We start from the raw sequence: 8,788 nt of genomic DNA on the forward strand, positions 1-8,788 counted from the left end.
TTTTATTGGTGGATGATTGCCTGTAATAACAGTGAATTGGAGGCTACAGATTACCCAGCTCAAGGAATGATTATGGCAAACCTCAGAGAGAAATAAAAAAGATTACACTGAGATCTGGAGGACAGAAAGCACCAGAGGAGGGGAAACACCCTGAACACCATGAGGAGGAGCAGCACACTGGAATCTTCTATTCCTGCAGAGAGGACGGTCAAACACATGCTGGTAGGTTTTGCATTGTCGCCTGTGGAGACTGTGTTCACTTAAACCACTGTGTTCATTCCCACACGTCATGTACACTGTTTATAAAACAGACAACTGCACAATACAGTCACCTAAAACCTCCCTGTCGACACGCAGTGTTTCATTAAAACAATTCACCCTCACTGATTTCAGGTCATTGACCCTCCCATTTGTGTTGTAAATGTATGTGTTGCAGCAGAAAGGTTCATCTTTGCAAGAGCTTCCTTTTGAAATACTAAACAGCACCACTGTAGCTTGTTTATTCATTCACTGTGAAGTAGAGTCAGATGGTGATAATGTATACATGCCCATAGCTTGAGAGAGAAGTAGGTACTGCTCAGTGTATCACATGATACTGATTGGTCCTTCTAGACATGCACATACACATGCTTTACCACAGTCTTCAGTGTGTTCAAATGAGCAGATACAATATGTCTATCACAGGCCACTCCCTGTCTCTCCTTCATATTTCAGTCCTTGAAATTCAGCACCATGGACAGCGCCTCAGACCTTCTTCACGACTGAATGATGATAAACAAAATATGTGGCATTGGCTGGAAACAGCAGCAAACCTAAAATGGTTTCAATTCTCATGTATGAATCTATACATGTGATGTGAAGAGCTAAATTAAGTTATCACCCATAATTATCTCTCTAATGCCATTATTGATGAGAAAAAGATTTGTTGGGTGTGGGAGGGACAGCATGAGGGTCCAATAACTGCTGGAATATGTGGACCCCAGTTTTCTGATGTAATATAAGAGAAATTCATGTTGTTGCAGCCACCAGCTCAAGTGTCCATGATTTATTTTCTGCAAAGCAGCTACTTGGTCTTCTGTGATTTCCACTCCATCTGCGCCCTCTGGCCATGGACTCCAGCACTTTGATGCATTTTGTTGGGCTTCTCACTGCATCAAAGTATATGAAACAATATTGTTACAAAAAATGATTTTGTTGTTTCTTGCAGAGACACAAAGTCTGGTCTTCTGCAAAACTTTTTTATGAGATAAACATGCAAAAGTCTCATCAAAAGTGTGTCCCCAAAAACCTCTTCTTACAGCATGTACTTTTACTGCCTTTTAAGGGGCTATTTGTAAGTGGGTTCTTGTCAGGAGTGGGTGGTGGTGATTGTCACTTGACAAGAGCTTCAGCCATCGTTGTCTTTATAATACAAGAGGTTATAATACGTCCTCTGAGCAGCGCTACATCTTCAGGGCAGAGTCGAGGTTACAGTGAGCTGCTATTGGAAAGTGACAAGACAGGCTGGAGCGGGTCTGGGCCAGGCTGGTTAGCACATTAACTTCAGCAGAAGAAAAGGGGTGACTGAAATAGAAGCTAAACTTTCATGCTAGCTCAGGTGGTGTTACGTTGACATTGACCTTTGACCTTTGAGGAAGAAGACAGTGGACAAAGGATTCATGACAAGTTAAAACCTGATCTTCAGAATTTTAGAGAATGATATATGTCTTCACAGTTAAGGATGGCAACAGATGGCTGACCCTATGAAAAAATGTATCTTTATTATCCCCAACAAAGATGGAAACTGTCCACATTTCTCAAGTAACTTTAGAAAAAATAATTCAAGATGTCACTTTTTCTCTATGAGGCCATCACAAATCGTTTCAGCTTGCAGATGCTGGAAACAGTGGCATCAGGGCGAGATGGAAATGAAAAGTAAATTACCTAAAAAACAGATTGTGCTTTTCTTTGCCAAGTGCAGTCCATGAAATTCACTGTGGTGGGATTTATTTTTGGAGACAGGTGCTGGAACGCATTTACTAAATTATACACACTATGATAATATACATGGCATCTAAATTATTGCAGTCCCAGTACAGTGTAAAGTGTGATCATGCATCATTTTTATTGTTTTTTTAAAGGGTCACTGAGTGCGTTCTCAGGTAAGTTTCATCTAAAACAATATAAATGATGCTAGTTAAGACAGGTTACTGCAAAATAACATCAAACATCAGAAAACATGAAGATATCTTCCAGGATTGTCTGAATTGTATTAAAAAGGCAGAGAGCATTTGATTTCTGGTTAGAGGCCAAAAAGCAACCTTCCTGGAGTTGTTTGTGTTGCTATGGTAACAGTTCTCCTACATTGTACCAATGGATGTTAAGGATGTTTTATTGTTGTGGTCCTGCTGAGCTACTTTTTGGCACACAGTTGTATAATAGAAAATTTCCACACACTGAGATCTATGCAGTGTTTTCATTTTATTTTCTGAGCTTTCAGCCTGTCAGGCCTTCATCAGACGTACGTGATGAGATGAAGGTATAGATAGATCCAAGTGTGGAAATCTTTTTTTCTTTATCATTTTGAGCTCATCCATACTTCCAACACCTTAGCAGGGAACTGGTTGGGTGAAACAGTGGTCATCAGACACTTTGGGCTAAAGCTAATTTTTTTAAGCTTGTAATAAATCAATTGAATGTAGGATAATATTCAGTGAACCATTTACTGATGCTTTCCATCACTGTCACTGTTGCCTGCCATCATCAAGGTCAATAAGAAATCTCTGATATTATTCAAAGCACACAATGTAACACACCAATGTTTGTTTGTGTCTTTTTTGTTTATCTGACACAACAATCCAGCAGCTTCATTGCTTTTGCTGATGACTGTACAGCACGATGGGCAGATAGATAATGCATCATAAGCCTGCTGTATCACGGTGATAAAGAGGATCGGGTAAGGACTTCTTGTATCCTGTTAGACAAGAAGCTCTAAGAGGCTCCTGACTTGTTGAATCTGTGCACTATCAACCCAAACAGCTTCCTGACCACATCATAAAGCTGTTTGGTGTTGTAAACTCATCATTGAGGTGCTGTAAGTCTAAATTTATACTTTAGGTGTTAAGCCTCCATGCCACTTTGCACCCTCTGAGTGCTTTGTTACATGACTTCGATTTTTTTCTCATCCTTAAAGTGATCAATAAAACAGTTAGAAGAAAACATTTTGTTTAGGTCCAAAGGTGCAGCAGGACAGCAAACATTTAATTGATCCCATCTTGTTTTTTACTGTTTTGGTAGCATTGCTTCCACACCCTTCTGTACCCTTGGGATGGGCTTGATATCTGATGATTGTTGCAATATCCCACTAAACACTGCCCTCAGCTGTTCACTGCACTGCTGCAGCTGTGGCCAGGCTGTGCCTTCATTCCCTCTGAGGTAATGTGACTGGGGTTAATGAGTTATCGGTCCAGCTTGCAGTCATAATGCCCCTGTTGTAGATCTTCAAACCTAGATGCAGATCAAATGACCTGACCTTTACACAAAACAGTTATTTTTTCACAGTTCCTCTTCTGAAAGATCAGAAATGATTCTTTCTCTCCTTCAGTTGAGTTAACATACCTCAGAGCCTACATGCACAGCAAACAAAACCACTGGAGGAATTTAGATTTCTGTTTTGACGATGAGTCATTTGTTCATCAACGCCGCTGTTAGACACCTAATGTGACCATCTGTTGCTGCCTCTGCCTTTCATATGTTGCCATCTTGTGGACAATTTAAAATCTGTCAGTCTTCATTTGCACTAATACACCAATTAAAATGTTCATGGGCTCACTCATGCAGATTTGAACCAGATGAGTTAAATAGAGGACAGCGTCAGTCTTCATCGCTGTGGCCATCCACGCAGAAGATCCTCGAAGATAGATAGATAGATAGATATGACGAGACCAGCTGGACATAGGCAGTTCTAATAATATGAATTTTATTCTGCGTCAATACATGTGTCTTTTGAGCTTTTTGATGTCAACTGTGTCAAATCAGCTTTTCAGTGAAGACACCAGGCTAATGTGAGACTAATGGATCAACATTATCAGGATTTTGAAATCTGCATAACTGGCTTAAAGGCTGAAAGGCTGTGGTCAGTGGTAGTCATTACATTTATATTATCATAAAGAGGTAGCTAATATTTTAGTTAGTACTTAGTACACATTATTTGGCACACAGACTGTATATTTCAAAACATTTTCATTTCTCTTGATGTATTAATCACCTGCAGTTCTCAGCTGCTTTGAGTAAAATAAAAATGGAATAGGCTTTCATTCATAGAAACAGCATTTTCTATCACTGAAATATATTATTTTAATATGTACTCCTACTAATATATATATATATATATATATATATATATATATATATATATATATATATATATATATATATATATATAAGCCCCATATATTAATATTAACATCAGCCCACATTACAACATATGTTTTTATCTGTGTTATACTGACATTTAGAAAAAGTATTTTTTGATTCCACACAAGCTCTCATGTCATGTCTTTGCAGTGTGACCAACAGGAATGTGAAAATACACCAGGACTTGCAGTCACTTATTATCACCACTTGTGGGAAGTCTAAATCCAGCTATGAAATAACAGTGAGTCTCCAGATTCTATGTTCATGACTGCATGTACCAAAACAACCTTTTATGTTTCAGCAAGAGGTTTGATTCCTCTGTGTTTTGATATAACATGTACAGTAGTTATAGTAAATGATGCACTGCACTGAGGATTTTTAGATAATCAAATTATATTTTTTCTCTAGGTTAGTGTACAGTTTTCAGCCATCTCTCCTTCATCAGGCTGGAGTCTGAGGTTGTTTTCACATTTCCTCATCCACAGTCTGCTGATCAGTCATGTGACCAACAGATCACCAAGAAACAACATTGGCATCATCTTTTTAAAGGTTTTGCTTATAAAATACTATATTATTTATTTCCAGTGGACACACAGACTTCATGAAAATATACAGTAAATAGTCCCCAACACAAAAACAATAGATATTAAAACCAAGTTTTCAGAATTCAACCTCAAGGGTCAAAATTGAAATCATTTCTCTTCTAAGAAAGCAGCTCAGAGCAGGATACATTGAAGAATTGCTTTAGTGTGGTTATACAGGAGTTGCATAATTATAGAAATATTAACTGACTAGAGTTCAAATTAGTTTTAATGAGAGCAAAAACTGAAAATTAAAGTACCACTCTAGGGGCCGGAGGACTAACCCTCTTGGACTTCTTTTGATGGTGTTTATGATTTCTGAGCTACTGGCTGAAGATGGAGCAGAACCCTCTCAGCCCAGGGACGTCTGGCAGTCTTAAGCAACTATGACATCTAACTGCAGTTCATATGAAGAGCGAGGTCCCTCTCTCAGCTGTCAGACACCAAAACACTGAGGGGACTTGTTAAAAGAGGGGATAACAAGAAACTGATAAGCAGACACAGCCTGAGGCATAAGGGAACAAGGGGCCTGCTTAGGGCCCCCAGTGGCCACCAGAGGGCCCCCAAGAGTGCTTAAAATGTGCTTGAATTTTTTTTTTGTTTTTTTGGTGATATGTAATGTTATGCTAACAGACTGGCTGGCTAATAAGAACTGGTTGAATCAATTCCTGCTGTCAGAGCAACACAGCTACAATATGTTCATGGGTGTGTTAGATTTACAGTAGGTGTGTGAAGTATTGACAATAGTCAGTAGTAGTGGCAGCACTGAGGTGGTGGGGGGCCACCAAATCAAATTTAGCTTAAGGTCCCATAAAGGCTTGGGCTGGCCCTGCTGATAATCACACAACGTCAGGTGAGTCACTGTGGTACAGGTACCAAACTTCATTAATTTGCTGGTTAAACTAGCCAAACTGCTTTAGCAATAATACAAATGAGACAGTAATTTACACTGAAAATAACATCTCGATTCTCGACACAGTTTGACCAGGCTGTGGGGAATCCCCAACCACTGACAACACAGTAAACCAGAATAGACCACAGCCACTGCTTAACCATCAGTGGCTAACACACTAACCCAGATTGCTGAATTGCACCCGTTCACTGCTCAGTGCTGTAACCCAGATTGCATTTTTCACACCATATTTCCATGACAAGCCACCAGCCATATGCTATGTACTGGATATACCAGCATGATAATCAGAAAGAAGCACCATTACATTTCGCTTTAAGATGTGGGCGATGATTCAGAGGTCTGGAGCAAGGCTGTGTGTATACAGACATGTAACTGTGCAGATTAGCAATGTGGCTGCGTGAAAAGTCTCTCTGAGATTCATTTCAGTCAGTTTGTAGAGATTTTGTTTTCACATTGAAAATAGTTTATTTCTGTTGGTCAATGTCCCAAAGTCTTAAAGTCCAAAAAGAATTACTGTAATGCACCGTTCTTGTAGGAGCTGTCTAATTCTCTTATAATCTAACATGATGACCAACTAAAGAAGTTTAAACTGTAATCATACTCTTTTGTTCTTGATAATCTTGATAATAATCAAATAACTTGATACAATGTATGCAGCCAATCATGTGGCAGCAGTGCAATACATGAAATTATGTAGATACAGGTCAGGAGCTTCATGAACACCATGAATTTGCAGCTAACTGAAATGATGTTGAATCCATGCCATGAAGAACTGATGCTGCTCTGAGAATAAAGGAAGGGACTATTCAGTGTTAATATGGTGTTCCTAATAAACTGCTCATTGAGTGTATTTCCCAACTTTGAGGGAACTGCTGCGACTCTGTCAATTTCCACTGGACAAAACACAGCCACAGGTTTGTTTCAGCCAAGAAAAGAAGGAAGGAAAAACAGCAAAATCTGCCCAAATTATTCCTAAAGTGCCAATAATCAATAAATGTATAATTAACAGATCACATCAACAGTTGAATGTGAAAGCAGGTGCTCACAGTGATTAGCCCAGAGAATTATCACCAGACTGCTGTTCCCATCTATTCAGCTTGGTGTCTCTCAGCTCATTGCTTTGGTTTTAAAATCTGAACCCTTACTGTTCTGTTTCAGCACCGCTTCTCTCATCAGGGTTGTTCTGGCTGCAGCAGGCAGCTTGTTTCCAGTGAAAAAGCTCTGATAAACCCACTGCGCTACCTGCCCAGCACCAAATGGCAAATAGACAAAGTTAGGGACTAGTTATTGAACATAGTGGAGCAATTACAGCTAAAGAGCCAGATATTTCCCTCAGGAGTCAGTAACAGAGTGAATATTGGACTTACATTCATCAGGTGCACACACACACACACACACACACACACACAAGACTTTAACTGAAAAACTGTAGTTTTCCATATCTACTGGATGCAGGAAGTTGCGACTGTTTGCTAACATGTACTATGTCAAACACAAAGGTAACAATATGTCAGCATTGTATTTGCAGCTTGTTTCCACTGCCTTCAAGTCACCAATAAATCAGTTAATGCAGGTTTAAAGCTGATGTTGTTCCATCACTGACTGAAGATCTGCTATGATCCGGCCTTGTGCAGGAGCAGACAGACTCTGGAGATGGTCTGATTTCTGTCTCACTGATCAAATCACTAATCAGTGCTTCTCTCCCTCTGGATCCATTATTGAATCCCTGTCAGATGCATTTATACCCCAGGTGGTACTTCTGCAGTTTGCAGGCGTTTATGGAAAATAAACAACCACATGGGATTACACACTGGGTGATGCTGATCTTAGGTAAATTTAACTTACAAGTGTGAAACTAGTTAGCAAGGGAGCAAAGGAATTGAAATAATAATTAGATAAATGCTTTGAGTCAATGGACAGGTAGTTCAAATAGTTAGCTATCAGTCATGGGTAAACAGCTAACATGTCCAGCTTCTGCTGGTAGTAAAATTGCGAGGTTCACTAAAACTAAGTTTAGTGGATAATAATAATAATAATAATAATAATATCCACTGTCATGTATCTATTAGTGTTAAATAACCAGTTTATCATCCATTCATATGAATATATTTGGAAAATAACAGGTGGCGGCGATGAAGGAGTATTCAAGCTCATCTGATAAAGCTGTGAGTTGGGAGCTGCATTACATCATCATACTGACCCTGTCCTGACCACAGTCCTGACACAGACACGCTGTGCCATTTAACAGCAGAAAATTACAGCTATCATGACCTGTGGTGAATTACTTTCACAAATATTGTTTGTGTATTCTGCGTTTGTCAAAGCTGTTGATCCTGATTTTGGCATTTGTCAGAGAAATACTATACAATGTGATCAATGTGGAGAATCAGTCATGATAATAGTGGGTGCTTTTAACAAAAAAAAAAAAGTGGCAGCATTGTGCATTAAATACCAACAGTGTTTTCTGAAATGAGCTGTGGTTAGAAAAAAAATAAGAGAAGTGAAACTGAGCAATTTAATAGCTGCTGAGTGAATAGCTAATAGAGCAGAGATTTGAAAGAAATGACAGGTGACTGAGAGCAACACCCTCCAAGAAACAGACATAAATCTCATGAAATGACGGATGAGTGAAAGCTTTGGATAGAAGGAGGGAGAAAGAGAGAGATACAGACAAAGGGAAAAACATTTGCAGCCTGCCCTGCCCCCTCATCAGTCTCTGGGGAACAAGGGATTATGGAAATGTATAAATGTGAGAGGGAGGGAGACTGACAGGCAGAGAGGAGGGAGAGAGGGAGAGAGAGAGAGAGGAAGAAGAGAGCAAATAAGAGAGGGAGGGCGGCAGAGCGATGCTATTGGTCGACCGTTATAACATCAAGCGTGATAGAAATATTTCTCTCGC

Source organism: Trachinotus anak, unplaced genomic scaffold (genome assembly GCF_046630095.1).
Source record: "Trachinotus anak isolate AG129_WGS33_773 ecotype Australia unplaced genomic scaffold, CSIRO_AGI_Tana_v1 ptg000024l, whole genome shotgun sequence".
Lineage (NCBI taxonomy): Eukaryota > Metazoa > Chordata > Actinopteri > Carangiformes > Carangidae > Trachinotus > Trachinotus anak.